The following is a 15,005-nucleotide window of genomic DNA, read 5'->3' on the forward strand; positions in this document are numbered from 1 at the left end:
TGGATATTTTGAGTATGTCAGCTATCTCCTGCTATTGGTTTCTAGTGGGTGGAGGCCAGGGGTGCTGCTAAACATCTTCCAATGCATGAGGCAGCCCCACAAGCAAAGAATTATTTGGCCAAAATGTCAATAGTAGCAAGAAATTTCACAAACCACTTTTGACGGTTTCAATCAGTCACATTATCTTCTTCTATACACTGCACAAGACTTTTTTTTTGGCATTTCAGTTGCATTTTTCCCTTTCTTGAAAAAATAGAGCATAATGTGTGAAAAATGTTGCATATTTTCTTCCATCTTCAATACTAAAATGACTATACAAAAGTTCACCAATTTTGATAAGTTTTTTTAAAAAGGCACGTTGATATGACAGCTGTCACAATACAATCTTACAAAATTGTTTCGAATGAAGTTAAAGACAACTAAGCACTACTAGAGTCATCATACGGGAAACACTGAATGAACTTTTTAGCCAACCCAGTATTTCCTTGTGTTCACATCCATGCTCATGAAATTTTCACATATTTTCCCCAGATTATATTATTTGATTAAGTGTATTATTTGCTGTCCACATTCAGTCACACCCCTCAAAAATTCCCATTAGGAGTCTGAATGAAATTGTGTTGATCACACATACAAGCATCTTGTCATTCTTTTGTTTTCCCATGTTAAAAAATCATAGTATATTATAATACATCTCTACACGTATCACATTTTAACTATTTGATAAACATTTATGTTCTACAAGTCTCTTGGTTCTGTGTCTTTCCTCATTTCCATTTAATTTGCTTAAAAATACTTCATTCCTCAACTCCAACTAAATTGTGTTAATTCCTCACAAGGGCCCCTGAATCCTTTACATGTAGGTGAACAATGATGAGACAGAAGACACGTATTTTAAGTCCTGTCTAAAATAAAACATCTCAGTTGCCTCAACAAAAGTGAAATTAAACTATGTAAGTGGCACAACCACAAAATAATATCCCATGCACCCAATTTCTTTTTCTTAGTATATTCACAAGACGGAGCCCTGAGTTCATTTAAAACACAGCTAAATGGAGGAAGTTACCTAACAGTCTCCCCTGTCCCTCCACCCCAACCAGCGTCTCTTATTTCTGTCGTCTGCGAAGTGGGTTTGGACTCAAAGAAATAGAAAAACTAGCAGAGGGAAATGTTAATTACTAAAAATTATAACAACATCCTGTACACTAAAATTCGACTGAAACTAGTCTGCCTATTGCTGTGCATGTTAATTACATCCACATGTCATCTTCCTTGATTTAAAAACCCTAGGCACCCTCAAGGAACCCTACGTTTTACAAAACCTGCGCTGTACAGGAAGCATTCCAGAGACTGCAGTGACAGGGGAGGACAAAAGAAGGGATGGGTAGGGGCAGGAGTTTCTGTGCCACGTTGGGCGAATGAGGACAAGAGCTGTCTTCCACCCACCCTTTGGAAGTCACACTGTGTGCCAAGTTGACTGAAAGCATGAGTGATGTGCTTCTCCACTTTCCCGAAGAAAGAAAGGCAGAAAAAAAAATGTGGCAAATATTTAATCTAAGCCTTGTTTCCTGAAAATCTGCAAGTTGCCCACAAATTTTCTTTCCCAGAGTTCAAAATAGCAAGCTGAGTGGGTGTAAGCACTTCAAGTGAAGAAAAAAAAAAGGTAACTAAGGAAAAGGAAATCGTACTTTTTGCTCCTCGTTTTGAGAATTTTAAGAAGCCTTTAGAGGGAATTTAATGATCCTGGATCTGCTGGTTGTTTTGAATGGGAATACAAATACAGTCCTGATGATTTAAACGAGGCCCTCTGGCCACTTTTAAACCTTTTCGTACCTTTTTTTTTTATGTTAGGACTACATTTACAACCTCACTGCTGTACTTGGAGTTGCAGGTTCCCTGAGCTACAGCAGGCTCCCTAAGTCACCACAGTACAACACCGGCACAGAAGAGAGGGCAGCCTCCTGGAGCTCTACCCCTCCCAGGAAAAGAGACTTTCCTCAACGGGCCTATGAAAAGCTTGCGTATGAGTCACCAGAAGAGCTTGTTAAAATGTTGATTATGATTCTGGCTGTCTGGTTTGGGGTCCAGGCTGTTCAAGTTCCCAGGCAATCCTGATGCCTTGGTCTCAAGTCCACATTTCAGGAAGCAAAGCTCTAGTCTGTAAAAATGGTTTACTAAGAGCCAGACGACTGAAATGACAGCAATTAAGACTTTTGCAAGGTACCTAACACTGTGCTAGTTGTTACAAGAGATGAGCCAACACATAACAATTATTTTAAAAATTTAAGTGTCAAATGCTAAACTGTGTGGTAATGATGCTAACCATATCGGGAACTGGGAACAGGAAGTGTTCAGTAGGGGCTAGAACAGTGGCAAGTGACTTCATAGAGGTCAGGCTAAATCAGACCCTGGCTGTGGGAAGTGTGAGCAGGGGCCAGAAAAGGAAATTCTAGAGGGAGTGCCTGGGTTCCAACGAGAGAATACTACAGTGCACTTGCTTTGCGGTTGAAGATAACATCGTGTGAAACTTTTAACCAGAATTCACTTTTAACCAAGTGAAGGAAAGTTCCGACCTCGGTTCAAGTCTGTAGGTTTGGGAATTATAATGCTGTTCCGGGTCACTAGAGGAATGGGTAGTCTTGCCTCAGTCTTATGCAAATTCTCCCCACTGACAACAAGAGCCTTCATTAGTGACATTTTAGGCATAAGCCTGGTGGCACAGAATGACCGTATTTGGGTATTAGGCATATATATGCCTTTGATAAACAAGTCTTTAATGATTAAGAATTTTAACAGCATTAGACTATAACTTTTCACTACAATAGAATTAATAATCTTCCATTAGTGCTTTAATTTTACTTTTATAATAAAAACAAACACTTCTGTCTCCTCTCAGATACTTTTGGATGGCACACACCTACACAGCACCCTTGGCTCCAATCTCTTTCTTCCCTTGCCTCCCACACTGGCTGACAATGGGAGGAAAACACACCGAGACACAGAATGAAATTATTAATGAATTATGCCCTGGATTTTTAAAAATCTCTCTATTTTTTCCTGTCAGTCCACAATGTATTGGATATATTGCCCGATGAACTTGTCAGAAACAAAACAGGATTGGCAAGGTCAACATAAGTATGAAAATTCAATTCCCCAAACTTTTCTTACTACAGAAAATGACAGGGAGAGGAGGGTCCCTGGGAGCTGCAGGAGGGAAGGAAGACATCTGAAAGAGAAATAGCATTTCCCGGTCAGGTCAACAGCTCGCCGAGTTCCAGTGTCATCTGCAGAACTAGCAACTTCACAGCCTACTGTAAGCAGTGAGAAATGAGAGATGGGATGCCTGCACATACTACATTGCATGTTAGTGTTAAGTGCCATGACTACCAGCCACTGTCCCTCCCACGGCCCTATACTACCGAAATCCCCAGTGTTTGTTGGAAGACAGAGTTTCAGCAGCAGATTATGGCAAACCTCTGCGGTTTCCAAGCATCTAGACTTGAACGTTATAAGATACCTGCGTCACTAGGGCTGTGTTAAATAAGGCCCTAGTACTCAGGATGCACCCATGCAGTCACCTACACCCCCAATAGATTGCGCACATGACACACGGCTCCGACTCATTCAAGACAAGGAAAAGATACAATATGAGGATGCCAAATTGTTACTCATGAATGGCTTCGAAGCACTAAACAGAATGCAAACAGGCATGCCTTAAAAAGACCGGTAAAGCTTGTCTTCTATAAATCTCTTCCCCTTTCTAATTCTGAACCCTTTCAGGTGACCTCCCCTAACTAGGTCATAGGATCCTGCAGGCTGCACCCCCTAATCGACTGCAAAAAAAGATCTTTTTCATGCTAGACTGACAAAAATTTAATGTGTGCTCATTAGAGAATTTACTTTATGGAGCCAAACAAACAAACAAACAAACAAATAAAAAACCTCTGGACATTATAAAACTTACTACAAAGAAATCAAGTACGGCTGGGGATTGGATTTTACAAAAATAAACTCCCCATCTGTGAGCTATGCCATTACTAAGCCTATTAAAATACAGTGCAAGGTACTATGCCATCTAAACTATAACAAGATGCGGTCTGCTTTCGGTCTGCCGAGACAATCTGAATTAAACTGGCCCTTCGGAAGACAGCTCATCAAGGAGAAACACCCTCGCCCCACCCGCATCCTGGCCTGGGTTGGCCTTTCAGTTAAGTACAAGGCATAGTCCCATTTCTGTCTCCCCCAGTATTTATTATTATAACCCTCTGTGCTTAGGTGTCCACCTGCTTTTAGAATTACCTATAGATATTACCAGAAGTTGTAAGAGTTAAATTTGCAACAGCACAGACGTCTAACTACAATTCTGGAAGCATGGTGGAGATAGGTTCAGTTAAGAAAGGTCTCTGAGCCAGAATTCTTTCCCTCGCTGCCCAGACTGCCAGGCCTAGATCAAATGAAGGTCGATGCAGTGTCCCCAGAGGAAGCTGTTCCGCTCGCTGGGTCGGTTCCCCTGAGCCCCGCCAAGAAGGCCCTGCAGACTGACAGCTGACCTGGCAGAGCTGGTGTCTCCCCCTGGGGCGGACGGGCCCTCCCCCGGATGACAGGCGCTGAGAGACGGCAGAGCAGAGCTGAGCCGCTGCAGGCAGCCACTTGTGGCTGACACCGAGGCAGGCTCCCTCCGCCACAGAGTGTTAGAAACCTCTGACCATGACTTGGGCTGTCAAGATGTATAGTGCGAGACAGGACATCCCTCCTGGCATTCCGGTGGGTGAAGCCTAGGCCAGGGCAACAACAGCCTGGCCCGAGGACAGCCTGCTCCTCACATCAAAGCCGGCGGCCCTGGGAGGCTGGCGAGCCGCCAGAGACGCAGAGAGCAGCAGGGGAGTGTGTTGCCTTAGGACAATAGCAAACTGGGACGTGGAAGAGTCTGTGAATTCCAAGCACTGGGGAGGTCTGCTCAGAGATTTTACCCTCTACTGTCAGGGCTCTGATTTAATTTCCTTTGAAGGAGAGGTAAAAAAAAGAATAAAAAAAAAAGAGAGAGAGAGAAGAAAAGAATATATATTCCCAAACCTTTTGTCTGCAAAAGCAGACACCACAATGCAAGTCACTGCCCCCTGGCCCTTTTCCGCTCACAGCCACTGTCTAGAACAGTAGAGCTAAGTGACAGGTGGCACTCTCCCGTTCATCTTAACAGGGCATTGAGTCTAAGGGGTAATTAAGACCATTTAAATGCAAACATCACTGTTCCATTGCTAATATCCTCCCAGATATTTCTCATCAGTCCTGTTTAATTAGAGAAGCATCACGCGTTAATTATGACATGGCAGTTTATATATTTGACAGGACACAGCACACAGTCCCATTCCGGGCAACAAGAATTGAAGACGAGGCATCAAATGCTCACTCTCGGTGATGACTCAGCTCTCGGACCCACCCAAGAGGCGCTACCCAGGAAAGCGCACCCGCTTGCTCAACAGCAATGGATGTGATCAGGAATCATCTTCATCTTCTACCCTCCTCATTTTATCTCACAGCTTTTTGCATGAAAACATACAGCAGATAAACTAAGGTGGGGGGGGGGATCTGTAAGAGTAAAAAATAAAATCTATCACTCTCCGTGCCATGGTCTTAAAATGGGATCCCTAAGAACCAGGATAAACGCTGTCACTGTCCTCGAGCCCTTTCAGGGAGGCGAGCATCAGAGGGAAGCGCAGTCCTGCAGCCAGTGGGGGTGCCTGGGAGCCATCAGGAGAACCCCCGCCGCAGCCGCTCCGCGGCACAGAGAGAGCCTTGTGGGTTTTCCTCTCAGAGGAAATGAATATGAGTTGAGGTCACTCAACTCTAATCCACCCTGTGCATCAGGGTTATCCTTCCAGCAGCACGTGCTCCACTGAGGCACCGGTTTTCCCTAAGCCCGGCCTGTCCTCCAGGGTGGCATGCTGGGGGTGGGACCACTTCCAGCTCTCGGCTAATCCGGTGTGGGGAAGGCCGAGGTGCAGAGCCTTACTTGACTGCATAAAATGTAGAGCTATTTTCAGCATCTGAGTCATCCGTCTGGCTCTTTCACCAGTCCTAAAGCCATATTACAACCCTTTAAAAATATCTTTTCTATTCGATTTCAGTTATTTTAACCTAAGCCGAGACTCAAAAGAATCGTGCAAAGTTTCAAAGAGGTGAAACCATGAAATGTAAGGGGAAAAAAAAAAAAAGACCAAAAGAGTTTCACAAATATTTTCAATTTAAAACAGACACCATTTTAATGGCGGTGGGTCAGGTGTGACGTTTTCATCAGTTATCTTCAAAATCTTTTTAAAAAACCTGAACAATTAACACTTAGCAGGACTGCAGTGCTGGAGGCCACACGCCAATTTTGTTTTAGTCACACTCCTGAGGCTTTGAAGAGAAACATTAAAAAGTGGAAATTTTTTAAAAACCTGCTGCTATAGGAAGAAACTTAGCTATTTCAGTAATCATTCCACTGGGATTCGTGTGGGATAGTATACAAACAGGATGTTTTGTTCGTTGTTCCTCATGAAGACTGACAAACCAGCGTAAGGCCACAAAACACAAAACTACAAATCTATGTGAAGTGTGCACGTCTTTCAAAAGCGAGATACAATTTTTATTCGTGTATTTAAAATCTCTGTTCTCCGGAAATGTTGCTTGTTTCCAGGAATGCCAACAGGGAAACAGTTACATACTCTGTGATGGCCCGGCATCATCGTGCCGGGAACCTAATCGTCAATACAGGACCGCCGCGGATGAGTGTGCATTGCTAAGACTTCTTGTGTCAAACGTTAACATGAATTAACCCACGGTACCTAGATACCTGTTCCATTTAGTTAGAAGTTAATCCCAATAACACAAGGATTCCAGTAACAAACCTTTCCCAATGTTCCTTCAATGAAATGTGATGAAGCTACTGGCACCCAAAGATGAGCTTCATATTAGTGGATTTAGAGGTAATTCTAAATAGATACAACTAACTAGCACAGCTAGAACGACAGTCTTATCTGGGTGGTGGAGGGAGGGCAGAGCAGGGCTACCTCCTCTAGAAATGAAATCATAATTTTATTCACTGCTTCCCAACTAAGTAAATGCAAGCATATATATTATCCTCTTATCCTGACCCACACAGCCCCATTTGGGAATGTTAGAATAATAAATGGGAGAAAGTGTATCTAGGAAATAATCACACCTAAATACTCTCCCAAGCAGATAGTTCAGCTCTGCTCTGTCCATCAGGTACTTTATTGGAATAGCTGGAAAAGGCACCCCAAAAACTGCATCTGCTACCACGCTTCCATGAATCAGTCTCCATTCAAGCCACGTACAAGCACCAGGTCAACCATGAGTCTAGGAAGGACATAGAAGTTTCTCTTCCCTTCTGACAGACATCCTAGGGGCTACATCTAATCAATAAGGCTGATGGTTTCATTTTCTACAAAACTATAAATAATGTCTTTTTAATACCTCACCACTTACAAACTTTCCTGCCTGGTGAAATAAAAAGTTTGCCTCCTCTCTCGAGAACTACCAGTCGCCATTTCTGTTAACATTCAACGAACATTTCCTAAGCACCCATCATGCACCAGGCCCTGTGCTGCCTCAGAAGATGCACAAATGTGACTGTGACCTCGACAAATACCCGGTTTGCCAGGAGGACAGAAAGTGCTGTAGTGCAAGTTACAGTAGGTCCCAAGTTACAGTAGGAGAGTGAGGGCGCGAGGGCGCGGTGTCAAGGAAGGGCTAAGGGTGGAGACACTTGACATGGATCTGGAGTGATCTGCTGAAGCTTGTCAGGCAAAGGAGAAAAACAAATTCAGAAGGAAAATAATAGTACATTTGGTTTTGGAATAAACTAGGTTTAAGATACCTTCGAAACATTCAAGGAGCAAAGTCCACACAGACAGTTGGACGTATGGCTGTAGACCCCGCAAAAAATGTGGAGCTGGAAATCCAGTTTGGGAGACCATGATCTTCATCATGTCTGTGTGATACTTACAACGACTGGCCCATGTGAACGAACTGGGCAGTCACAGGAGCGAAGGCCTAAGGGCTGCACTTTGGGGAAAGCAACAAAGCCAGAGGAGTGTGCCAAGGGGCTGAGAACAGAGGTGGGGGACCGGTCCCAGCACCAGAGAGCCAAGTGGAGAAAAAATTAAATGATAAACAGTGTCAAGTACAAATTAACAAGTAGACAAATAAGTGAAGAAGATCTAAAAGATGTCACTGAATTTTAAAGTTTCCTGGTCTTCCTTTTTAAAGCAGATGGTCAAAACAGTGATGCAGCTGACGCAGGTGATGCAGGAGCTGGAGAGGCCATTAGGATTTAGTTTGAGTTTGTTTGTTTGTTTGTTTACTTTTTAAAGTGGAAGATTTGAGCATGTTTACATTTAGGCCACAGTACAGAGACATTATTTGACTGTGTTAATGTTTGACTTAACTGTGTTCAAGTATTATTTCAAATTCTCAACAATTAACTAATCACTAATATTGACTTATTGATTTGGATGCCCAAAAGGAATCGGAGAGACATCACACAAAACTGGAAAAATCTTAGAAGTAAAACTCTACAAGGCAAAGGTCAACTTTGATCAGAACATTTTCAAGGTGAACAAAACTTTCCAGATCATCCATTTAAAGCCTTATTTTTTTTAACAGAGCTTAATCAATAAAAAAAATAAGAACTCTCATCAGGAAATATCACACCCAAATGTAAATTGCGGAAGATGAAATTGCTTGTGATAAAGAGGCTGCGCAAACTACCCTGTTTCAGAAACTTTAAACCATTTTATCCAGCCTCCCCCTGGCAAGCACATCGCCAGTGAGGAAGGACACCCGGAGACCTTCTGCAGAGGCACCCTGAAAGAATCCGCTGGCCACTCACGCTCTCAGCACCCAATGACTAATACATCCTGCCCAGGCCTGGGTCATGCCCCAGAGTGGTTCTCACCCTGGGAGTGACACCACCACAAGGAAATACTCGAGCTGAAGAGAGTGAGCAAGAAATTATACCAAGTGAAAGACGTTCGTTTTACAGTGTGACAGTCTGAGTCATGCGATCATAACTGAAAACTCGGTTTTATTCCTATAATGAAAAAGTCAGGAAAAAAGCCTTCTTTAGAGCTTAGAAAATGACTTATAAAATCAGTTTCTGGGTGACAACAAATAACAGAAGCGCTTTCTTACTTCTTTTATAAGTTTACTTCATAGTTTTCCAACTCCCTTTGGTATTCATATTTTAAATAAGAGGCAAGGGGAAAAAAATCACCAACAGGAAGCATCCTTATCAGCCCTGAAGTAAGCCCTGGTCGTAGGATTTGGCTTCCAGTGATTGGAGTCAACTTGCGTCCAGTCTGGCAAGGCTTGGGGTTGTGGCCCTGTTACATGTACACACACATATACACCAAGCACTGTCTACTTTCGTTATAAGATGGAGCAGATAGTTTTGGCAGAGCAGACTCTGTTGAGACTACTCTGATTTCCATAAAAAGGAAACTTTGGGGGTTTACTACTCAAAACAAGTAAGAAAATGAAAGACCTGGAAATAGTCATGGAGTTTGAAACAATCACTGCATGGAATGATAAAAATAATCAACATTTACTGAGTCCTTGTGCTCCAGCAATGTGCTAAGTGATTTATGCATGTTTTCTCATTAAATCTTTCACGAGGCAGGTACTATTATGGTCTTACAGAGGACCTGAGGCCCCAGCAGTTTAAGGAACGTGTCCATGGCCTCACCATTAGGGCTAAAAATGTTTTTCTTTTTTCTTTTAATCCAGTGGGCTGGACTCTAAACCAATGCTCTTGAAAACGTAATACTGGCAATATAAAGAGATTCTTGGGTTGAAAAAATCCAAGAACCCTGCAGTTACATGCACTCAATTTTCAGTTCCATTCATGGTTTCAATCTGGCAAAATGGACCACCCGTGCCAAACCAAAGAAAGTCTGATATACGGAACCATCCCCGATTACTCACTGTCTGTGCTGGTGGGACGGAACCACAGGGTAACGGAGCCGCAGGTGGGCCGGCCAGGTCTGTACTGAAAATTGTGTACTGAACAGTGACGGAAAGCTTTCACTCTCAGAAGTGAGGGTCTTTATTCTAAATTTGGCAACCAAATCAAAACCTTTCTTATACAGCTCAAGAATATTCTTTTACCCGAATCACGGCCCTGATTTACTCTGGCACGGAAAAGTGTTTGTTCCAATAAAGGAAGACTGAAACGGATGGGTTTGGAGGGCTCTGTGCTTCCGTGTCCCACTAGATTAACTTTGGAGGGCATGCCGTGCTTCCCCTCTCCAGAAAATACAGCACTCCTTTGTTCTGCAGTAAAAGCCATACTTTCCCCAAAACCTCCCTACGTGATAATTCTTTTAAATTTTGTTTTTGCTTCATTATTGGAGAATATCTTTATTTGATTTTCCTACCCAAAAAGCATGATGCTTTTCTTTTAAAAAAAATCTTTATTTATTGATTTGAGAGAGAGAGAGAAACATTGATTTGCTGTTCCACTTAGTTATGCATTTATTGGATGATTCTTGTATTGCCCCAACTGGGGATCATCAAGCCCATGACCTTGGCATTATCAGGACAATGCTCTAACCAACTGAGCAATCCAGTCAGGGCCTATGCTTATCTTTTTATTTTTAAAGATTTTATTTATTCATTTTTAGAGAGGGGGGAAGGGAGGGGAAAGGAGGAGAGAAACATCAGTGTGAGAGAGAAACATCAATCAGTTGCCTCTGTAAGTGCCCAAATGAGGGACCAAACCCACAACCCAGGCATGTGCCCTGACGAGGAATCGAACCAGTGATGTTTCGCTTTGCAGGACAACACTCAACTAACTGAGCCACACGAGTCAGGGCTTTGTGCTTTTCTTAGAAAATATTCATAGCGTGCCATTTTTTCTTTCATTTATTCAACTATTCATTCAGAAAACAACAGTTGTGTATTCCCAAAGCCACGGTTCTGGTCCGAGTGGAACTAGGGGCTAGTGAAGGGCAGACATTGAAAACAGACTGTTACTATGTAAATGCCCTAAAAAATGCATGCTATGTAATCAGAAAGCTATGTAATAGTATTTGAGAAAAGCATCTCTTTAATGGTACGCAATTTTAAATTTGGAAGCTAAGCATCCATCCAGTCATGATCTGAAGCCTCAAATTTAGAGATGATTTTAAAAGACACATGTTAACAAAACAAACTGGCAAGCAGAAGACATCCAGAGGCACTGAAATTGACAACAAACTGACAGTAACCAGAGGGGAGGGGGGTGGGGGAAGGGGGAGGAGGATAACAGGAGAAAGAAAGGAAAGGGACGTGAATGAACTTGTATGAGGGACCCATGGAGAAAGCCAAGGAGGGTGGCATTGAGGGTGGGAGGTGGGCATGGGTAGGGCGGGGGAAGTGGTGGTGGGAAAATGGAAGGAACTGTATTAAAAAAAATAAAATAAAATGGATTTTTTAAAAAAAGACCCATGTTAAATCCACCACAATTGTACTTTCTTTCAAAACTGCTAGGTGACCTACGGCACCCTGAATCCAATTTGAAAAGCATCAGTATGGATGTTCTAGAAACTTCCCCAAAGTTCCTGGTGATCATTCTCATATTCTAGATTGCACAGATTTATCTCTCAGTCTAACATATCAATTTGTGCAACTTGATAAATTTAGAGGGAAAGAGAAAAAAACAAAATTATCAGAATTGTAACACCCTTTCAAGTCTTGGAGTAGCAGTCTTTTCAATTGCATGTGTCCAGTCTACAATGATAAACATTCCTATCTGTGACAAACTTGATGTAAACATTTGTTATCTGATGTAGGAACAAAGAATAAGGTATTTCTGTTCTTTCCATTAATCTAAACTCCCCTTAGTTTAACTGCATCCTTGCACAGTATGTATCTTTTCTCTTACTCTTTCTAGAACCTGCTAAGAAGACAGTTGCTTTCTTGTTGATTTCCCTCATTTGGTATCGCAGTCTATAGATTAAGGGTTCTTGTCTTCCTCTTTTGCAGGCTTAGTACATTTGGCAAAGATTATACACAAGAGCATCCCCAAATGGAACCCAAGCAGACCACCAGATGATTCTATTTTTCGTGGCTGGTCCAGCTCATCTGCCCTCCAGGTTTGGGACTTAGGGTGATGGAGTACAATCCCAAAGGAAAGGGGAATCTAAGCTGCCTACCTGGGGGCCTCCTGGTGGTTTCAGTGAAGAACTCACTTGGAACAGCTATACCCCGGACTATCACAGCCTACCAAAGAGGCTCCTGCTTAAAACAAGACGTATGCCTGAGGCTGCCGTTTGAAATGTGGAGCGTGTCCCTCTAGAACCAGAGTCACAGACAGGGGGTGGCATCCCAGGTTAGCCAAAGGCAATGTAACAAGAGTACTACAGAACCTAGTCACTTTATATACGGCATCGCTTCTGTTTGAAAAACTAGTCCCACTGAGGACTTGAGTTCATAGGACGTGAAACTGTTCCTCACCTTTTCCTACAGGGGCCACAAAAGCCTAGGCAGAACTCTAAGCAGTTAAATAATGAAGAACAGCACGACACATTATCCCGGGGCAGAGCGCTGGGCCAGGGCATCAGCAGGAAGAATCTCAGTGGCTCTTAGGCTTTTGCAAAAGCGGCAGTGGTGGATCAGTCACTGGTAACAACAGAGGTGGCCGGAATGTGGGAAAGAAAAGACGATACATAAAACAAGTGAATCAGAAGCTAGGGCAGTCATGAAAAGGGAGTGTCCTGACACTGAGGGCAAGAGGAAGAGAAAGGGAATCCCTGCTGCAGGCCAGCAGGGGAAATCCCCTGGTCTGGGTTGCTATCCACTCTGTCACTGACTAGGAATGTTCATTATTTAGTAACTGAACCATCCAATCCTTACTTTCTTACTCTGGCTTCTTAAAGTCAGGCTTTGAGTTGTTAATGAAAATCTTGCTTCAGGCTGGTTGATGTTTAGTCCTCAGATTGTTGTTAGTCTACAGATTTTCTCAACCTGGGTGATTTTGTTTCCCCAAGGGATACTGGGGGATGTCTGGGGTTATTTCTGGTTGTCAGGACTGGGGAGTGGGGGGAGGGGTGGTATTTTCATCCCGTGGGTGGAGACCAGGGATGCTGGTAAGTAGCCCACAATGCACAGGACAGTTCCCTTCCCCGCAACAAAGAATTATCCAGCCTAAGGTGCCAATAGTGCCAAGCTGAGAAACCCTTGAACTTCGTGCTCCGGTAACACTTCATTTCATGTTCCTGTATTCACAATGGGTTTAATCCAGTGATTACAGCTCAAACCTGCAGACTACTACATCGCTCAAACTCCCTTGTGAGGATTGTACTCAACGAAGAGACTTCTACAAACAACCAACGGTACTTTTCAGAATGACAGTCTGACATTTGTTTTCTAACTGAAGTACGTAAATCAAGAGAGCCAAACTTTGGAAGGCTGGTACGAAGGGTATGGCGTGGACTCGGTGCCACCTGAATCAAACTTCAGTTTCCAGAGCACGGCATGGTGCGAGCTCTTATGTGGATGGGACGCCACATCCTGCTTCTTAAGCATTTCCATCAACAGCAGCTGTGTTGTTGAAGCCTTACTTGAATAAGCCTTACAGGGCCGCGTATGTGAACAAGAACAAACGCAGGGCGACTAAACAGGGCACAAAACGTTCCATGACCCGGGCAAGGAACACAAGCAACCTCTTGCTGGCCCTCTCTCTCTTCAACTAAAAAGAGAAAGCGTGTGCCTGAGTCATCTCCAACCTCCCTTTCAATTCTCACCACCCCAACGGTCTTCTTCCCAGATGGTGACGAGCAGCGGGCTGCTCCAAAGAAAGTAGGCAGGCATCCGAGACCTTATGAAACCCGCAACAGTGAGTGAGGGCTCTGTGGACACACAGATGTGCCACCCAGGCCACAAGTGGTTCCACGAGAGGGGCTTTTTTGAACAAAGGTAAAATGGCCCCTGGCTAGACAGAGCAGGTCCCTGTTCAGCTCCAGGCTGCAGTAGAAATGATGACGGTGAGAAATCAAGGAATGATCTCCTCATGCGCATCACAGGCAAGGACTCATCGTTACCCACTGGCCTTGTCCGCCAGCCACGGCCTCCTGCACAGAGAGTCCCCACCTCCCGAGCACCATCCTCTCATTAGGAGGGACAGAAGAAGAGTACATGCATTTCTAACGGTGTCTTTGTAAACAAAAAAAAAAACCACAAATGAAAACAAAATAAAAGGACAGCCTTTTACAATACAAAATAAGAAGCCTTTAGTGGTCACAAATATTTTACATATGTGCAAACATTTGATGGAGACCCAAATTAGTTCTAGGACCACTATGTAGCAACACTGCACCACCTACTGGGATAGGCTTCATTCGAAGCTCGCCATAAGAACGATACTATTTTCCAGGGCCCCACCGCCCCCTGAGAAGTCTACACTTCGCTTCTGTCCATGCGCTTGGCGTGGGCATTTAAAAAGTACCAGTGTCAAAGATATACTCAGGCTCTACCGAGTGTGAAAAGTAAAAGGCTGTATTTTCTGATCTCAAGACTTTAAAAATCTGATGAAGAAAATATATTTAAGACACACCACGGTAGGGGCATATACAAGAAGTGAAAACAATAAAAATCCATTTTTCAGCCATCTTAACATTTATCACAACTTTCTACAACGATGTTTTCCCAGCTGAGATGCCAGGATTTAAATGCGTGTGAAATACGATGCCTCCTGATAAAACATGTTTGCTGAGTTTGTTTGTTGTTTTGCTTCCTTTTGTGTTTCAGTAGAGCTGCTACTTCTTAAAATACCTGCCATTTACAAGTACTTGACAACTTGTCCTGTTACTTTTTGCCACATGCTGGTGAGGGGGAAAGGGCAGGTACTCTCATCCCATTTCACTAAGAAACAGACAGCCAGGGGTTAAAACGGGAGACCCTCCCACCCCCCACCCCAGCCCCTCAGATCTTCTCTCACATCCAGGAGTTCTCCCAAGCTGCCC

The 15,005-nt window shown here is 43.4% G+C and overlaps 1 protein-coding gene and 1 long non-coding RNA gene across 5 annotated transcripts in view; one reads left to right on the forward strand and one right to left on the reverse strand.

Annotated features, from left to right (window-relative positions):
- Nucleotides 1–15,005, reverse strand: part of HIVEP2 (HIVEP zinc finger 2) — a 183,727-nt gene that overhangs the window by 86,836 nt on the left and 81,886 nt on the right. The window lies entirely within an intron of this gene.
- Nucleotides 108–10,967, forward strand: LOC118500355. Its single transcript, XR_004902925.1, has 3 exons — nucleotides 108–264; nucleotides 8,275–8,286; nucleotides 10,957–10,967. It is a non-coding gene; the product is annotated as an uncharacterized LOC118500355 (long non-coding RNA).

The sequence above is a fragment of the Phyllostomus discolor genome, chromosome 4 (assembly GCF_004126475.2).
Source record: "Phyllostomus discolor isolate MPI-MPIP mPhyDis1 chromosome 4, mPhyDis1.pri.v3, whole genome shotgun sequence".
In the NCBI taxonomy this organism is placed as follows: Eukaryota; Metazoa; Chordata; class Mammalia; order Chiroptera; family Phyllostomidae; genus Phyllostomus; species Phyllostomus discolor.